General features: G+C 34.7%; 1 protein-coding gene and 1 pseudogene across 8 annotated transcripts in view; one reads left to right on the plus strand and one right to left on the minus strand.

Annotated features, from left to right (window-relative positions):
- FOXP2 (forkhead box P2) overlaps positions 1-20,159 on the minus strand; it is a 664,287-nt gene that overhangs the window by 335,511 nt on the left and 308,617 nt on the right. The window lies entirely within an intron of this gene.
- LOC308562066 (cysteine and glycine-rich protein 2 pseudogene) lies at positions 79-652 on the plus strand (annotated as a pseudogene). Its single transcript has 2 exons — positions 79-177; positions 276-652. The product of its transcript is annotated as a cysteine and glycine-rich protein 2 pseudogene (transcript).

Here is a 20,159-nt window from a genome sequence, read left to right on the forward strand (position 1 = left end):
CCACAGCAATCAGACAAGAATAAGAAATTAAAGGCATCCAAATTGGAAGGCAAGAAGTAAAACTGTCATTATTCGAACATGATCCTGGAGTTCCTACATGCTCCCTCTGACACCACTTTGCTAGACCTGCCTGCAAAACTTGGTCCTGCTTCCAATCCAAAATACCTGTCTGGGAAGGTGGAAACCAGTATGGAGTCTGTGGGAAAAGCTAGTATGATGTGGAATTGGTGCAGTGTTATGGGAGAAGCTTCCACCACTGCTGCTTTCTGTACAAGGTTTGCAAGAAAAATATAGATAGCACAATGGTGACAATTCATGATGAAAAATTCTACTGCAAATCCTGCTATGGAAAGAAGTATGGGCCAAAAGAATATTATTACATCCAGGGTGCTGGCACTCTCCACATGGACCAGGGCAAGAGGTTGGCCATCAAGTTGGAAAATGTTCAAACTTGCATGCCTACAACAAGGGAGCAGGAAATCCCTGGCACAAAAATAGTTCCCAGTGTACCAAGTGTGGAAATAGTCTTGAATCAACAACTTTGACTGAGGAAGAAGGTGAAAACTATTGTAAATATTGCTATGCAAAGAACTTTGGGCCCAAGGGACCTGGCTATGGCCAAGGAGCAAGATCCCTTGTTTATGCTCAGTAAAGGTGTAAATCCAGAACTGAAATCACACACTGACACTCACTACATAATCTAGGCACAGATAATCTAACACTAAACTATGATGAAATTCTAGCAGCACTATGTACTATATATTGCCTTGTACTTGGGTAAGCTGGCTGACTAGTAGGAAGAGAGTACTGTATTCTTTCACCTTATTCATCAGCATATTCAAAAATCATTTCTTTTAAATTTTTAATAGAACTTCAGCTTTCATATTAAAAGAAAGAAACCCTAAAGCTCCACCAGAGACTACTAGATCTAATAAATAAATTCAGCAAAATAGCTAGATACAAAATTATTATTCAGAAACTGGTGGCATTTTTATACACCAATAATGAGCTATAAGAGAGAGGGAAACTTAGAAAACAATCTAATTCACAGTTGCTTCAATATGAATAAAATGCCTAGGAATAAATTTAACCAAAAATGTAAAAGACCTGTATTCAAAAATTTATAGGACACTGAAGAAAGAAACTGAAGAAGGTACAAATAGGTAGAAGCATATACCATATTCATGGATAATAAGAATGGATATCATTAAATTGTCCATACTACTCAAAGCAATCTATAGATTCAATGCAATTCATATCAGAAAAACAATGTGGTACATCACAGACTTAGAACATATATTCCAAAATTTTATATGGAACCAGAAACCCCTGAATAACAACTGCAATCTTCAGAAAGAAACAGAAAGTTGAAGAAATCATGCTACCTGATATCAAACTATACTACAAGGCCATTGTAAGAAAAATAACATGGTGCTAGCATAAAAACAGACCTATAGATCAATGGAATAAAATAGAAAGCCCAGAAATAAACCCATGTCTTTATAGTCAATTAATATTTGACAAAGGAGGCAAAAACATATAATGGGGTAAAGATAGTCTATTCAATAAATGGTGTTGGGAAAATTGGACAGATATGTGCAAAAAAATGAAACTATACCAATACCTTACACCATACATAAGAACAAACTAAAAACAGATTAAAAATTTAATATTAACCATCTTAACAATAACCCACACTTTCAGACCAACTAGATTAAAGATTTAAAAGTTAAACTTGAAACCATATAAATCCTAGAAGAAAACATAGGCAGTAAAATCTCAGACATTTTTCATAGCAATATTTTTTCTGGTATTTATCCTCAGACAAAGGAATCAAAAGGGGAAAAAAAAGGGACTACGTCAAACTAACAAGTTTTTGCACAGCAAAAGAAACCATCAACAAAATGTAAAGAAAACACACTGAATGGGAGAATAGATTCACCAATACATCTGATAAGGGGTTAATATCCAAAATTCATAAGGAACTTATACAACTTAACACTAAAACAAAAAAATCCATTTAAAAAATGAGTAAAGGACACGAATAGACACTTCTCCAAACAATACATAGAGACATTATGAAAAGATGCTCAACATCACTAATCATCAGAGAAATACAAATTAAAACCACAATGAGATATCACCTCACACCTGCCAGAATGTCAATACTCAATAAATCAACAAACAAGAGGGTTGGCAAGGATGTGGAGAAAAGGAAACCCTCATGCATTGATGGTGGGAATGCAGACTGGTACAACCACAAAGGAAAACAGTATGGAGTTACCTCAAAAAATTAAAAATGAAACTGCCTTATGACCCAGAGATCCAATTTCTGGGAATTTATCTGAAGAGACCTGAAACAGTGATTCAAAAGAATATATGCATCCCTATGTTCATGGCAGCATTATTTACAACAGGCAAGATTGGGAAGCAGCCCATGTTTCCATCAGTAGATGAGTGGATAAATTTGGTGGTATACAAATGGAAAACTACTCAGCTGTAAAAAGGAAGAAATCTTACCGGTTGTGACAGAATGGATAGATCTGAAGAGCATTATGCTAAGTGAAATAAGCCAGTCAGAGAAAGACAAGTACCATATGATTTCATTCATATGTGGAATCTAATGAACAGAATGAACTAACAAGCAAAATAGAGACAGCCTCATAGATAGAAAGCAGGCTGACAGCTGTCAGAGCTGGGGGTACTGGGGACTGGGTTGGAAGAGATAGAGGAATTGAGCAAAAAAGAAAAAAAGAGAAATTTATACTTTAAATAAAATAGGTTTCATAAGTCACTTCAGCCTAGTTAGTGTATCATTGCAATTAAAAATAATAATTAAAAATTAAAGAAAATAATTAGCATGTTCTTCAGCTTTCGAAATCAGACAGCTGTTTTATTAACACTTATAAAACTGGAATAGTATTTTCCCTTAGGCCCAAACAAATGTGTCTATTTCACTAATTTCAGTGTGATGTTTAATTTTAAAGAAAACTAGATATTTTTCAACGTACACAGCCAAAGCAAAAAAAATTTAATTTTTATTAGTTATGTATAAAATTTTACTTACATAATGTGCATATTTATATAAATGACAATTGTATTATAGTGGGTGTTAAGTCACCCTTCCTAGAGAAATACTTGTCTTAGTAGAAGAAGGTGATGTTCTGTAATTTTTGAAGGGAAATGCTGGATGGAGAGCAATGAAATTATATTATTACTAATTCATTAATTATATTAATTGACACAATTTCAAAGTATTGTTAGTGCATCAGTGAGAATCAGTGAATAGTAGATAGGCATTCTGAAGTAGGGATAGAAACTTTTGGACTTGGGGCTCAGCAGATTTCAACAATGTAAACATCTATGATGATGCATGGATGTAACTGTGTGTGTTCTAAAGCACTAATTTTAAGATTCTATTTGTTTGTTTTCTAGTTAATAGCTTTATTAATCAGATTGAAACATTCAATAACCTACTAATACTTATATTGACACATCCTGCTACATTCCTGGAAGCCAGGACATCAGATTGGAGGGGTCACCATAGAGAATCTCTGGCTGAGTATATATTTCAAAGAGCTGGGATTTTTAGAAGTCTCACACAAGTGTCTGGAAGAGCAAATTGAGTCAGCTGAAGGGTTTTCCTTGATAATGACAATACATAGGATAGTTAAAAACAATTAAATTTCAATACCTTTTAGAATGGGCCTGTAATCTGTCTGTTTTCATCATTTCTTAATTTATTGGCAAGAGCATATATTATTCATTTTTTGTGCTTTGCTTAGCTTCCAAAAGCATAACAGTTTAAAATTTCTGAATTACAGTTATAAATCCTATTACCTAAAACTGTTTGTTTAGATATGATATGGAAGACTCACACAAGCACACACATGTAATGTAATTTAGCCTGTGCACAAAGTGCACTCTCTACATATTGAAAGAGAGAGAAAAAATCAAAATAGTTAAGTGGAATTTGTTGCCCTGTTTTATTAACCGACTTGGTCATTTGAATTCCTTAATATCTAATCTTAACAAAATGCTAATAATGCTTTAAAGGCAGTAGTATAATTCCCCTGAATCAACTAAAATCTAATTTTACTAAAAAATAATCTAATAGGAATAAGAGGTAATAATATGTATAACATATCTTATAAATGGCATCTAAGACAAAACAAAATTACCATTATCTTCATTTAATGATGAAATAATTGTTGCCAGGAAAAGAAAGTAAGGATGTCACAGCTTAAAACTCTATCAACTGAAATGTATAACTGTTGCTGCTGAGAAATTTCATAACACATATTCCAGTCACCTTCCCAAACAATAGACTGTGATTCAGATGTCTTGCAGGATTATTGGGGAATTAGTCTCTCTTTTTTTTTCTTTAATTTGTTTAAAACTAGTGGAATTCATCTTCTCTTTAAATCTATCTATGTCAATACTTATATATATCTATCTATATGCATTATTAAAAGAAAAATAAAGCAAATGAACAAAAAAGAAAACAAATATATATTTTCAGGTTTAGGTGAACTAACAATGCATTATAAAATAAAAATAATGGCAAAATGTGCCTTTTTAGTACATTAATGATTATCTATCATTTACTGTGATTATAACACACAACTGAAAAATAACATTTCTACTCATAGGTAGTCTAATGAGATTAGACATAGAGCTTTTGAAATAAATCTCAAACAGCTATTACCAAGTCTTATTGCTGTTTAGTATCTTCTATCTATAGTCATTTAGTCATAAAACTGGCTATAGACCAAATCTATATAGATTCAAAAAGGACATAAACACCTTAAAGGGCAAAAACAGACACCTGGAAAATCTTCCTTGAACAGGAGTTCAACTACTTCTTGTTGTAGTTTGCACATATTTCCCAGCATGAAGTTCACTTATTTAAATAGGTGAAAGTAATTAGATTTTTAAGTGATTGCACTGTCTATGGGTCTGCACTATGACGGAATTCATAGTAATAATTGCAAAATTCCTAAAATTCATATAAGAAATTTTGGAAAAATGCCCGGCCAGGCTTGGCTCAGGGGTTGAGCATTGACCTGGGATCCAGGCGATCGGGGTTACATTCCCGGTCAGGACACATGCCCGGGTTTCGGGCTCAATCAATGACTCTCTCATCATTGATGTTTCTATCTCTCTCTCTCCCTCTCTTTTCCTCTCTCTGAAATCAATAAAGATATATTAAAAAAAAAAAAAAAAAAGAATGAGTGGCAGGTTCTTAATTTTCCACAACTAAACAAAACAAATGAACAAACAAACAAACAAAAAACAACCCTCAAGAATTAAATCAATCTCTCTCTATCTCACTCTCTTTTGTATAGTACATCAAATAACCACAGAATGTAAATATAGAACTGTGGTTTGTTTTTTTAAATCAAGTATGGGCACAAGAATAAATTCAAAATGGATAAAATACTTAAATGTAAGCCCTGAAACCATAAAAATCTGGAAGAAAACATAGGCAGTGAAGTCACAGACATCCCATGTAGTGGAATTTCCACCGGTACATCTAGGGCAAGAGAAATAAAAGAAAAATAAACAAATGCAACTACTTCAAACTGAAAAGCTTCTGCACAGCAAAATAAATCAGCCTTGAAATACAAAGGAACCTCACTATATGGGAGAACATATTTGCCAAGGATGTATCTGAGGAGGGGCTAATTTCCAAAGTGTACAACGAACTCATACAACTCAACAAAAGACAAACAATCCAATTAAAAAATGGGCAAAGGACCTGAATAGACACTTCTCCAAAAAGGACATACAGATGGACAATAGACATATGAAAAAAATGCTCAACATTGTTAATCATCAGAGAGATGCAAATTAAAACCACAATGGGATTTCACTTCACACACGTAAGAATGGCTACCATCATCCTCGCCAGCACAAGTCGTTTGTTAAACAACAAATGACTTGTGCTGGCGAGGATGTGGAGAAAGGGGAACCCTAGTACACTGCTGATGGGAATGCAGACTGGTGCAGCCACTATGGAAAACAGTATGGAGGTTCCTCAAAAAATTGAAAATGGAACTGCCTTTTGACCCAGTGATCCTACTTCTAGGAATATATCGTAAGAGTCCTGAAACACTAATCAGAAATAATATATGCACCCCTATGTTCATAGCAGCACAATTTACAGTAGCTAAGCTCTGGAAACAGCCCAAATGCCCATCAGTAGATGAGTGTATAAAAAAAGCTGTGGGACATTTACACTATGGAATACTATACAGCTATAAAGAAGAAGGATCTCATACCCTTTGGGACAATATGGATGGACCTGGAGATATTTTGCTAAGTGAAATAAGCCAAACAGAGAAAGACAACTACCACATGATCTCACTTACATGTGGAATCTAAAGAACATAATAAACTGATGAACAAAATAGATTCAGTGACATAGAAGCATGGATTAGACTGACGAATCCCAGACAGAAGGTGGGGGTGGGTAGGTGCGTTGGGAGAGATTAACCAAAGAATTTATATGCATATATGCATAACCCATGGGCACAGACAAAAGTATAGTGAAGGCCTAAGAAGTGGAGTGGGTGCAAGGTGGAAGAGGTTAATGGGGAAAAAAGGTAACATCTATAATATTTTGAATAATAAAAGAAAAAATGAAAAAGTAAATAAATCAGAATGTAAAATCTGAAGTGTAATATTTTTGTTTAGTAAGTGTAAATTTTAATTAATGCAAAATACTTTTATTGAATATTAATATCTTTAAAATTGAAATTTCTTTTTAGTTTTTTTTAAAAATGTGTTTTAGTCATTATTATAACATACTACTATGTAAATATACATTTTTTAAATCTTTGAGTCCAGAAAGACATTATAATTAAAAGGTATTAATCTATTACTGATTTCCTTTTATGCATTATAGTATTTATGTGTATAATTTTATTGGCAGATATGCCAATAAAAACACAGACATTTAAATAAAAGAAAATTTCCATTGTCAATAAATAAATAAATAAATAAATAAATCAGGTATGGGAAGTACTAAGTATTTTCTATAGGGAAAATTTGAAACTGCATTAAAAATAAATATACATGACTGTTTCTATCAATTGTACTATGCTATAGCTTATTTTAAATATTAGATTGAAAAAACTTAAACTCTCTGTAAAGGGCTATTGTCAGAACCTAGCTGTATGAAAATGGTCTTTTATACATCTAAAAAAATTAATCTTCTTTAAACAATGAAGTAATTTCAATGTAAAAAATCATACAATGAAAACCACAGAGTTTTAGTGTCTGAAAAGTCAGATAATTATATATGCCATGGCTCTCAGACTTTCTGATCACCAATAGTGGTACTCAGTTTTAACATTTACATTTTACACTTTGTATTAGAGTAAGAACTCTGAATAAGTTTAAAAGGGCCATTTTTGAGTCTGAAAGGAATTTACTGTGTACATTTTATAATCTACTTGTTATAATATGAAGGTTTTGATATATGCTGATTAATTAGGCTAAAATAATCAATTTTTGCTCTATAAAGTTAATTCCACCATTAAAAAAAAAAAGAATTCATACAGTTATGCCAAGATTGCCTCTTATGAAATGTCTAAGATGACCAAATAAAATAGATACTGCATTTAAAAGTTAGATTAGGTTTCTTATGTTGCAATTTTAAATACACATAATGCTGTTTTTTATGAGAACTTGTGGATAGAAAAAATTAAAAGTGAATCCTATCTATGTTCTAAATAATTACGATACAGCATGATTAGATAGGAGTAATTATTATATGCTAAGTATATGCTGAAATAAACTAAGTTTGAAAGCTTACTCAACTTTATTAAGTGCCTTGTTTGAAAGTAGTGAATGGCATAATTTAATTTGTGCTGGTTAGGCACACAGACTTCCAAATAACAAGACAATACTAAATTTATAATTATACCCAAATTATATTAATAAATGCAGAGGAAGAGACGTCTGAATGGCACTAGCCAAAGATTATGTGGGTCCTTTAACATTTTTTTCACAATTAATATTAGCACAGGCTGATTTATTTTCATCAAAATAATCAATGCTCATGCAATGTTTGCCCATAGCTTTACAAATTAAACAAGACTGTTGCAAATCCAAAATGTCTTATAAAACAATGGAATTATACTTGTAAAAGAAATAAAATGGATGAATACAAAATGCGAAATATTTGGAATGTATAGTTATGAAATTTTAACCCAATAAATTTTAAAGCAGGGAAGTATTTTTAGAAAAGTGAGATTTTTCTGTAAGAGTAATGACAAACTATATATCTACAATTCAAATGAATATAAACAACCATGTCTTGTACATTACAGAGGCAGTTGCTCAGGGTTATTTTCTTAGCTATGGTGATAAATTTGCACCAATCTATCTATATAATCTCACCCAGTTCTCCTTGTCACCAGTTATGCACATTTGCCAAACAGCTGGCTAATGTGAAGGATGTGCCACATAACAAAGAGATAGTTACTGGCTTGCACTGGGATGAAACCCATGACCTCTACTTCATTTAAAACATGGGTAGCCAAGTGAGGTAACTGGTCAGTGATTAAAATTAATGTATGCCTTGTGAGGGCAGAAACACTAGCAAAATTTTTCAATATATCCTTAAGAGAAATGTAATTTTTGTTTTCTCAAAATTTTCTCAAACAAATTTGTTATGAGAAACAAATTTCATGAAATTCAACAGAGGCATCATTACAATGAAACTACTATAAAGTTGAAGGGGAGAACAAGCTTCAAAAAGATATTAAGTACCTATGGTTAATGCAACTGATTATAATTCATTTGGGTAAAGGTCAACTTTAAATTAAAATTCCTTTTAAAAGGAAAGACTTGAATTAAAAACTTCTAATAAAATATTTTAATTGAAAATGAATGAAGACATATAAGCAAGTATCCCTTACAGAATGGAATAATGAATCTAATACTTAGCAATCAAAATTTGGTTCATTTATCTTATTGCTGGTATAAATTTTACTTTTGAAACATAGTCATAAAAATACACATATATTAGGATAAAGAAAGAGATATGAAGAAGGCAACTTCTACCTATAAGATGTCTTATGATATTATTATAACATTTTTAATGTAACATATTACTTTTAAAAATATCAAGTAAGAATTAAGGACAACTATATGCAAACAAATTGGACAATTTAGAAGAAATGGATAAATTCCTAGAAATATACAGTTTTCCAAAACTGAATCAGGAAGACTCAGAGAATCTGAATAGACAGATTACTACTAGTGAAATTGAAGCAGTAATCAAAAACCTCCCAACAAATAAAAGTCCTGGACTGGATGGCTATACGGGTGAAATTTACCAAGCATTCAAAGAACTAACACCTATCCTTTTCAAACTATTCCACAAAATTCAAGAGGGAAAATTCCCAGGCTCATTTCACCAGGCCAGCATTATCATAATTCCAAAACCAGATAAATACACTATAAAGAAAATTACAGGCCAATATCCCTGATGAATATAGATGCCAAAATCTTTAACAAAATTATTAGCAAAACAGATCCAGCAATATATTAAAAGGATCCTACACCATGATCAAAAGGTTTTTATTCTGGAGATGCAAGGTTGGTATATTTGTAATTGATAAACCTGACACACCACATAAAAAATGAATAAAAGCCAAATGATCATATCAATTGAGGCAGAAAAAGCATTCAGTAAAATCTAGCACACATTTATGATAAAGACTCTCAGCAAAGGGGGAACAGAGGAAACATACTTCAATGTAATGAAGGCCATATATGACAAACCCATAGTGAACATCATACTAAATGGGAAAAACTAAAAGTCTTTTCCTTAAGATCAGGAACAAGACAGGGATCTCTGCTTTCACCACTCTTATTCAACATAGTACTGGAAGTTCTAGCCACAGCAATCAGACAAGAAGAATAAATAAAAGGCATCCAAAGTGCAAAGGAGGAAGTAAACCAGTCATTAGTCACAGATGACCTGATATTGTACATAGAAAACCATAAAGACTCCACCAGAAACCTACTAGATCCAATAAATGAATTTGGCAAAGTAGCAGGATACAAAATTAGTATTCAGAAATTGGTGTCATTTTTATACACCAATAATGACCTATCAGAAGGAGAAACTGAGAAAACAATTCTGTTTACTATTGCAACAAAAGAATATGCTACCTAGGAATAAATTTAACCAAGGAGGTAAAAGATTTATACTCAGAAAACTATAGAACATTAAAGATAGAAATTGAGGAATATACAAATAAGTGGAAGTATATACCATGTTCATGAATAGGAAGAATTAACATCATTAAAATGTCCATACACCCCAACACAATCTTTAGATTCAATGCAATTCCTGTTAAAATATCAATGCCATATCTCACAGACCTAGAACAAATATACCAAAAATCTATATGTAAGTAAAAAAAGACGATGAATATCCTCAGAAATCTTGAGAAAGAAGAACAAAGTGGGAATTATCACAATACATAATATCAAACAATATTACAAAGTATTTTAATCAAAACAGCCTGGTACTGAAATAAGAACAAGCATATAGATAAATGGAAAAGAAGAGAAACCCCCAAGTATCAACCCACACCTTTTTTGGTCAATTAATATCTGACAAAGGAGGCAAGAGCATACAATGGAGTAAAGACAGTCTTTTCAATTAATGGTGTTGGGAAAATTAAACAGGTACATGCAAAAAATTAAACCAGGCCACCAACTTACACTACACACAAGAATAAACTCAAATGAACAAAAGACTTAAATGTAAGTAGTGAAACCATAAAAATCCTAGATGAAAACATAGGTAGTAAAATCTCAGACATCTCTTGTAGCAATATTTTTGCCAATATGTCTCCTAGGGCAAGGGAAACAAAGGAAAAAAAATAAACAAATGGACTACATGAAACTAAAAAGTTTTTGCACAGCAAAAGAAACCACCAACAAAATGAAAATGGATTACACTATATGGGAGAGCACATTTGTCAATGATATATCTGATAAGGGGTTAATTTCCAAAATATATAATGAGTTTATACCATTCAATGCCTGGAAGAAAACAATCCAATCAAAAAATGGGCAAAGGACCCGAATAGACACTTCTGTAAAAAGGACATACAAATGGCCAATAGATTTTTAAAAAATGCTCAACATCACTAGCCATCCAAGAGATGCAAATTAAAACCATAATGAGATATCACTTCACACCTGCTAAAATGGCTACCATGAATAAATCAACAAACAGCAAGTGCTGGTCAGGATGTAGAGAAAAGGACACCTTAGTGCACCATTGGTGGGGATGCAGATTGGTATGGCCACTGTGAAAGACAGTATGGATTTTCCTCAAAAAATTAAAAATGAAACTGCCTTTTGACCCAGTGATTCCACTTCTAGGTATATATCTTAAGAAGACTGAAACACCAGTTCAGAAGTATATATGCACCTCTATGTTCATAGCAGTTTTATTTACAATAGCCAAAATGTAAAATAAATCCAAGTTCTCATCAGCAGATGAGTGGATAAAAGAGCTGTGGTATATTTACATAATGGAATATTACACAACTGTAAAAAAGATGGAAATCTTACCTTTTGTGATAGCATGGGTGGACCTGGAGATTATTATGCTAAGTGAAATAAGCCAGTCTGAGACAGATATATACCATATGATCTCACTTATATGTGGAATCTAATAAACAAAATAAACTGATGAACAAAATAGAAACAGGCATGGATACATGGAACAGACTGACAGCTGTCAGAGGGGAGGAAGGATGGCAGACTGGATGAAAGAAAGTGAAGGGATTAGCCAGAGAACATATATGCATAACCCATAGACATTGACAATGGTGTGGTGATAGCCAGAGAGAAGTGGGTGCAGGGGCTGTGTGGGTGCAAGCAAAGGTAGGAGAAAGGAGGATGTCTGTAATAGTGTCAACAATAAAAACAAAGTTAACAAATATCAAGTAAGAATACAAATTTTAAAAATTATGGCAAAAATTGGATAGCCATGATTTACTCAATTGTTATGCTTTTTCCTCATTAATACTAAAGATAATTAATTTACTTGCCATCACCTCTTGGAACTACATCCTGTATTTATCTTCTTTCATTTTTAACACATCCATTTGAAAGGTGAGCTCAGAACCAGAACCAACAATGCATATTTAATTTGTTTAAACACTTAACATTAATGCATTTATATTTTAAGGCACTCATATTATGCCATTGACACATTTTTCCCTCATAATATAAACTTAGCATGTCTATTATTTTGTAAACCATCCAAAAACCTATACCTAATAGTTTCAACTCAATCATTATTTATTCACAACTCTGAACTTTTGTAAGACTTGTACATGTTTATAGCATAGGGGGGCTTATATTTAATTGCAATTGTTTGTTAAATGTCTTCTCTTCTACACTTCTGAAACAGAGACATGGCTTATTCATCTTTGCCTCTTTAACAACAAGCCAAGTACTTTACATATAAAAGGTGCTTAGTAAGTAAACACCTTACTTAAAGAAAGAATCCCTATTAAGTTTTACTTTGCTTTGGACTATTATACCATTGAGACCTATTTGAATAAGGGTTATATTAACCACACCTACCCCTTTTATATTGTCTTTAAATTTGATAATCAAGTCTCCTATATTTTTCTCATTCAAAGACATTAATCCTAGCCAGAACAATTAAGGAAAAAAAAGAAATAGAAGACATCCAAATTGAAAATGAAGAAGTATAGCTGTCACTGTTTGCAGATGACTTGATGTTATATGTAAAAAATCCTAAAGACTTCATCCAAAACTGTTAGAACTAATAAACAAATTAAGTAAAGTTTCAGAATACAAATTCAATATGCAAAAATCTGTTGCATTTTTTTTTTTTACATTTAAAATGAACTATAAGAAACACAAGTTTAAAAAATCCCATTTGTAATTGCATAAAAGAGAATAAAATACCTAGGAATAAATTTAACCAAAGAGGTAAAAGACCTGTATATTAAAAACTACAATACATTAATGAAAGAAACTGAAGATGAACAGATAAATGATCTGATATTTTGTACTCATGGATTGGAAAAAACTAATATTGTTAAAAAAATGTACACACTACCCAAAGCCATCAACAGAATGAAAATATACAAATTCAGTGTATCACTATCAAAATCACAATGGTATTTTTCATAAAAATAAAACAACCCTAAATTTGTGTGGAACAACAAATACCCTGAATAGCCTGAGCAATCTTGAGAATGAAGAACAAAGCTAGAGGCATCATACTCTATAATTTCAAACTAAATTGCAAAGCTACAGTAATCTAAAGAGGATGGCACTGGCATAAAAACAGACACATACATAGTTCACTAGAACAGAATAGAGAGCCCAGAAATAAACTCACAATGTGTGATCAATTAATTTATGAAAAAGAAGCCAAGTTTACAGTGAGAAAAGGACAATATCTTCAATAATGTTGGGAAAACTGGATTGCTACATGCAAAAGAATGAAATTGGACTATTTTACACCATACTAAAAAATTAACCCAAAATAGCTTACAGATTTGAATGTAATACCTGAAACCATAAAACTCCTAGAAAAAAAAACCACGAGGGTAATCTCCCCAACATAGGTCTGGGTGATGATTTTTTCAATCTGACACCAAAAGCAAAAGAAAGAAAGACAAATAATAAACAATTGGTACTACATCAAGCTAAAAAGTCTTCTGCATAGCAAAGGAAACCATCAACAGAATGAAACGGCAACCGAATGAACAGAAGAAAATGTTGCAAATCATATATCTGATAAGTTAATATCCAAAATATACTATACAAAGAATTCATATCAATAGCAAACAAAGCAAAACAAACAAAAACAAAAAATTCAATTAAAAAATGAGCCTGAGGTGAGTAGACATTTTTTCAAAGAAGAGATACAGATTGGCAACTGTCAGAGGGGAGGGAGAAGGGGAGGACTGGATGAAAGATAGTGAAAAGATTAGCCAAAGAACATATATGCATAACCCAGACAACAGTGTGTTAATGGTCAGAGGGAAGAGGGGGTGAGGGCTAGGTGGAAGGAGACAAGGGAGGGGGGGAATGAGGGCATCTGTAATAATATCAACAATAAAAATAAAGTTAAAAAAATTTAGACACACACAAAAAGAAGATATACAAATGGACAACAGGTGCATGAAAACATGTTCAACATCATTAATAATCAAAGAAATGCAAATCACAAGTGCCACAATAAGATAGCACCTCCCATCTGTTAGAATGGCTATTATCAAAAATACAAAAATAACAAACATTGGTAAGGATATGGGGAAAAGGGAACCCTTGTGCACTGCTGGTGGGAATGTAAATTGGTGCAGCCACTATGGAAAATAGAGTTTTAAATCTGGCATATAAATTACCAAAATGTAACCAAAATTATTATCCATGTTGAAAAGTTAATAGCCAAACAAGAGAAGCAGTGAATTCAGGACAGCTGGAGAATCGAGTATAAAAGGGCATTTTTTAAGGGTACTGTTGCAACTTTCCTGTAGGTTTTGAGCAATACTAATGACCCTTTCCACAGCTACTTCAATTGGGTATAACATTTGTTGCATATAGACTCAAAAAGTCTAATTTGTCTTCCAGCTGACATATCAGATCAAAGGTTAGTGATTTCTTAAAACCAATCTAAATGACTTGTCACAGATAAGAATTAGATCTGTGACATGTTTCAGTCCACTGAAATACAGTCTTCATTACATTCCAAAACAATCTCATCTGAGACATAAAAAAGGAAAAACCTTTACAGAAATTATTGTACTTATTTCTGACATAAGTATATTATTTAAAAAATGAATTATTTCTGTTTCTCCAGGACAAAGGTAAACCCTGCACATGTGGTTACTGAATATTCTGGTACCTTTATAGAACAAGCCCCAAGCCTAAAAGCCCAAAGTAGCTCCAGCCTCCCCATGGGATGGGTAAATCAAAGGGAAAGTCAAGTTTGATCTCATTCCAGACCTGAACCACCTATGAATGGCAAACTAACCTGGTACTTGCTCACTCCACAGAGTTGACCCACAGAGGTCATGCTAGAAGCTCAGTTTCCCAGTAGCTTGGCATGGTCTTGAGAGAGTGGACATTACTTTTATTTCCCTAAATCCTAGAAGGGGAGGGAGCTGCTTCTGATGACAAAATAATATTTTTTTCAGTGTAATATTCTAAAGCACAGAGAACAAAAGTCAGAATATCAGTTCCAGATAATGGCATGTGTTATAAAATAATAAAAGAATGACTTAATTCCCCAAAGAGCAAAATTCAGAATTGCAAAAAGCTATAGGAAAAGCAATACAAATGCTCACTTATTTACACATATGAAAATAATTTTAATTGTCATTAAATATATATACCAAAGCTGTGATTATATGTTTTCACCACAATGAACTTTTTAAAAAAATCCCATATTTTAAAAGAAAAGAACTATTAGAAAAGTCATTTGCACATTTCCCATGTATATGAGATTTAAAAACCTTTAATTGAGAAAAACAAATAAACAAAAAAAAAACCTGAGCATGTCTTCACAGGGACTGTTAACTTCTTTAACAAATTATATGATATTGGGTTAGGAGAAAAAGAAACATGTCATCTAGAAACTTGAATTTGAAGGAAATCAGAGAAGTCGGATGCCATCCATAGGATCCAGAGAGGCCTTTGTTTTTAAAGTGGGAGAAATGTAAGCCTATTTGTTCCTTTTGACAGTCTGAGCAAAGGGGAGAAAGAAAGCATAGACTTGATAGATGTCTCTTCACCACCACTGGCATTTTGCCATCCTGGCATAGCAGAAAGCTGACTGGCAACAGAAGTCAAAGTTATTTTGAAAAGGAGAAGGGTAATGATGGGCCTTGATAATATCATGCTAAGCAAAATATGTCAGAGAGAAAAAGTTAAGAACCATATGATTTCACTCATATGTGGGATATAAAACTGAAAACAACAAATGAATAAACAAGAAAAAGAAACAAACAGAAACACATAGACACAGGCTAGATTCCTAGATGGCCACAGAATAGGTGGATGCTGCACACCAATTACCAGCCCCAAACAGAACTTACACCTAAATTACAGAGCAATCAATCTGGACAACCAACTGAAGGCTACCTGAACCAAAATATTATCACCAAGGATTACAGAAGAAACCACATAAAACTGGTAAGAAGGGCAGAGCAGTGGTTGACAAGTCAGAGGGATATCACAAATGCAAGACCCCTAGGAGCATAGGGTCTCAACTCCACACAGGGATCTACAGCCCAAAACAAAACAACAACAAAATGGAAAGAGGACCCCACAAAGCATTTGGTGGTGAAAAGCAGTGAGAATTTAGTCCACCTGGGAGAGTCAGACTAACCCTCCCAGGGAAGAGCACTCCTATTGTTAGAGTAACAGCCTGGGTAGTTCATAGTCCAAACTGTGACTGCTGGTGAGGCCATGCTGCCATACTTGGATCCTGCAGAAGGGTCTGATGGCTACACTAGCAGTGACTTTAAGGGGCCCTCTATTTTGGGGGGAAGCATTTGGAAGAGACTAAACTGTGTGGCTTGGCAAACAAGACTAATCTCCCTCACCTCCAGCACACAGCTGGCAACCCTCCCTTCACCTGTTGAGCCAATTGGCCTACCCAGTCCTGCTGAATTCTACAATGCAGAGCTGAGACTTTAAGCCCCATCCTGATTGGTTTGTTGGCAAAGGGGAGCTGCACCTAGCTGGGACTTTTGGCTATGTCTTGCTGAGTTCAGCAGCACAGGGGAGCTGTGCTGAACTGGACAGCAGCATGGAAAGATTGGAGTGTGGCACAGGGCTGGGACCTTCATCCCCATCCTCCTTAATTCTGCAGCATGGGGGGACTGGGGAGTTATGAAGAGCTGGGATTTTTGAACTGTCTCCCGGGGAGGCTTTTGCCCAAGAGCCAGATGGATGAGTGCTGTGCTGTGTGGCTACATTGCCAGGAGGCAAAATCAATTTTCCCAGTGAGATCAACCTGGGCTACCCTGGGAAGGGGAATAAATGCCATCCCCCTCCTACAGGCTGCAGGCACCACCCCCAACAAAAGACTGTTTAGATCAGCCCTACCATGTCTCAGATGTCCCTGCTGGGCTCAGTTCCCTGGCAGGAAGGGAGAATGGCTCAGAGTGGGAACATTCAAAGTGTGAAACCCTCAAAAGTTAGTGTCTAGGACCAGAATGAAGTGCTTGGACTCCTTCTGTAGGCAGTGCCAGCATCATCCTCAATGGAAGGCCCTTTTAATCTATACCCCTGAGAACCAGGGTGGCTGAGCTTGCTCTTACAGTGAGGATGGTTGACTTTACCCAACCTGAACCTGCAGTGAGCCCCCAGGGGGAACTAGAGTTGGAGATGCTGGCAGAGACTAAGGGGTTTGGCTCTGAAGCAGGGACTACTTTCCCCTCATTGAGTGTCTGATTGTGTGATCCCCAAGTGGGGACCCACTAACTCTATTCTCTTGACCCCAGCTGCCCCACCCTACAGAGCTCTCAACATGTGAAAGGGGCTGTGAATCTCAGCTAGCTTTGTCTCATCCTACAGTTTCTCTTTGGAAGGCTCTGGAGAAAAAGCAGGCAACCTCAGGGGGAGGTGGAGTAGCTGACAGGTTGAGGCAGACACCAGGAGATCTTGCCCCTTTTATAGATCTGTCCCCCACTCTAAGCTGGAAGAAGCTCTTCCCATGTATATGCAGATCCAGTGAACAGCGTGGTAGCTACAGACATGTAGTCTAAGCCACTTACACAGAACATCTGACAGGAAACAGTACCCGAACCCTGTCCAAGTGGATCCAGAACCACATAACCAGTGGTGGACACCAAGACCACACCAGAGCTCAATCCAGCTAACCAAACAAGTGGCACACCCAAGGGGAATTCCAGAAGACACTAGACCCTGCTGAGAACTATTCCATCATGGAAGGCAGCCCATGCACAGCATCTCAAATACAAGGATTGAGGTTTACCCTTATAGTCATACAGCCTAAAGAGTTAACTACACCTAAAAGAGAGCCAACAACATTCAAGATTCAACTAAAACAGGGGACCCACAAGAAACATTCCTGGAACATGAAGCTCAGGTTATCTGGTAGATTGTGCCACTGAGCCCAATAAGACACCTTCATCATAAAGCCATCATAAAAAGTTTGGGAGTCAAAGCAGATCTACCTATTATACAGAGACAAAATAGAAAAACAAAGAAAAATGTCACAAACAAAGGAGCAAGATAAATCCCCATAAAAAGAATTAAATGAAATTAATGAAATGAAAGCAACCAAAATACCAGATGCAGAATTTAAAAGAATAGTTATAAAGATGTTCAAGGACCTTAGGAAAAGAATGGATAACCTCAGAGAGAACTCAAACAAAGAGTTAGTAAGCATTAAGAAAGAATGATAAAAAGAATATCAGAAATGGAAATACAATATCTAAAATGAAGAAAATCTCTAGAAGGAATCAACAGAAGGTTAGATGAAACAGAGGATAAGATCAAAGATTTAGTGGACAAGACAGCAGTATGCACCCAGGCAAAGTATCAAACAAAAATAAGAATTTAAAAACTAAAGAAAGCTTAAGGGACACCTGGGACAACATCAAGAGTAACAACATTCACATCATATGGGTAGAAAAGGAGAAGAGTGAGGTTTGAAGAAATAATGACTGAAAACTTCCCTAACATAGTGAAGGAAAAAGTCACACAAGTTCAGGAAGCATAGAGAGTCCCAATTAAGATGAACACAAAGAGAACAACACAAAGACACATCATATCAAAATGGCAAAGGTTAAAGACAAAGAGCTTATGCCAGTTTGGTCAGGGGTTACAGCATTGGCCTGTGGACTGAAGGGTCTCAGGCTCGATTCTGGCCAAGGGCACGTACCTCAGTTGCAGGCTCGATCCCCACCATCAATGTGTCCTCTCACATCATTGTTTCTCCCTCTCTCCCTCTCTCTCTCTCTCTTTCTCTCTCTTTTTCTCTCCCACTCTCTCCGAAAAAAAAAAAAAAAGAGAGAGAGAGAAAAGAAAAACTTAAAAGCAGCAACAGACACACAAGTAGCTACCTACAATGGAGTTCCCATAAAGCTGTCAGTTAACTTCTCAATAGATATTTCAGACCACAAAGATTGGCATGAAGTAGTCAAACTGATGAAAATCAATGACCTGCAACTGAGAATACTCTATCCAGCAAGGCAATCATTAAAAGTTGAAGGTGAAGTAAAAAGCTTCCCAGACAAAAAAGGCTAAAGGTCTTCATTACCACCAAACAAGAATTTGAAGAAATGTTAAAAGGATTGCTTTAAGAAAAATAAGAAATAGAGAGAGAAAGAGAGGAACATAGGTACAAAAAAAAATGGCAATAAATAAGTACCTATCAATAACAACCTTAAATGTGGATAGATTAAATGCTACAATGAAAAGGCACAGGGAAGCTAAATGGATAAGGAAGTATGACCCATATATATGCTGTCTACAAGAGACTCACCTCAGAACAAAAGATTCACACAGGCTGAAAGTGAAGAGAAGAGAAAAAATATTCCATGCAAATGGAATCTAAAACGAAAGCTGTGGTAGCAATACTTACACAAAATAGACTTCAAAACAAAGTCCATAAAAAGAGACCAAGAAGAGCTCTGCACAACACTGAAAGAATTGACACAACAGGAGGCTGTAACAATTGTAAAGTTATATGCACCCAATATAGGAGCACCTAAATATATAAAAAAAAATCTTGTTGAACTATAAGGGAGAGATTGACATCAATAGTGTCATAGTAGGGGATGTTAACACCTCACTGACATCAATGGATAAGTCTACCAAACAAAATATCAATAAGGAAATAGCAATCTTAAATGACACACTAGATCAGATGAATTTAATTGACATTTACAAACATTTCATCTCAAAGCTGGAGAATACACATTCTTCTCAAAGTATGCATGGAACATGCTGAAGATGTTAGGACACAAAATGAGTCTTAATAAATTCAAGAAGATTGAAATCATATCAAGTATGTTCTCAGATCACAGTGGCATGAAACTAGAAATCAACTACAAAAAAAAAAAAAAACCCTCAAAAATATTCAAATACATGAA

The sequence above is a fragment of the Miniopterus schreibersii genome (genome assembly GCF_964146895.1).
Source record: "Miniopterus schreibersii genome assembly, chromosome: 9".
Lineage (NCBI taxonomy): Eukaryota > Metazoa > Chordata > Mammalia > Chiroptera > Miniopteridae > Miniopterus > Miniopterus schreibersii.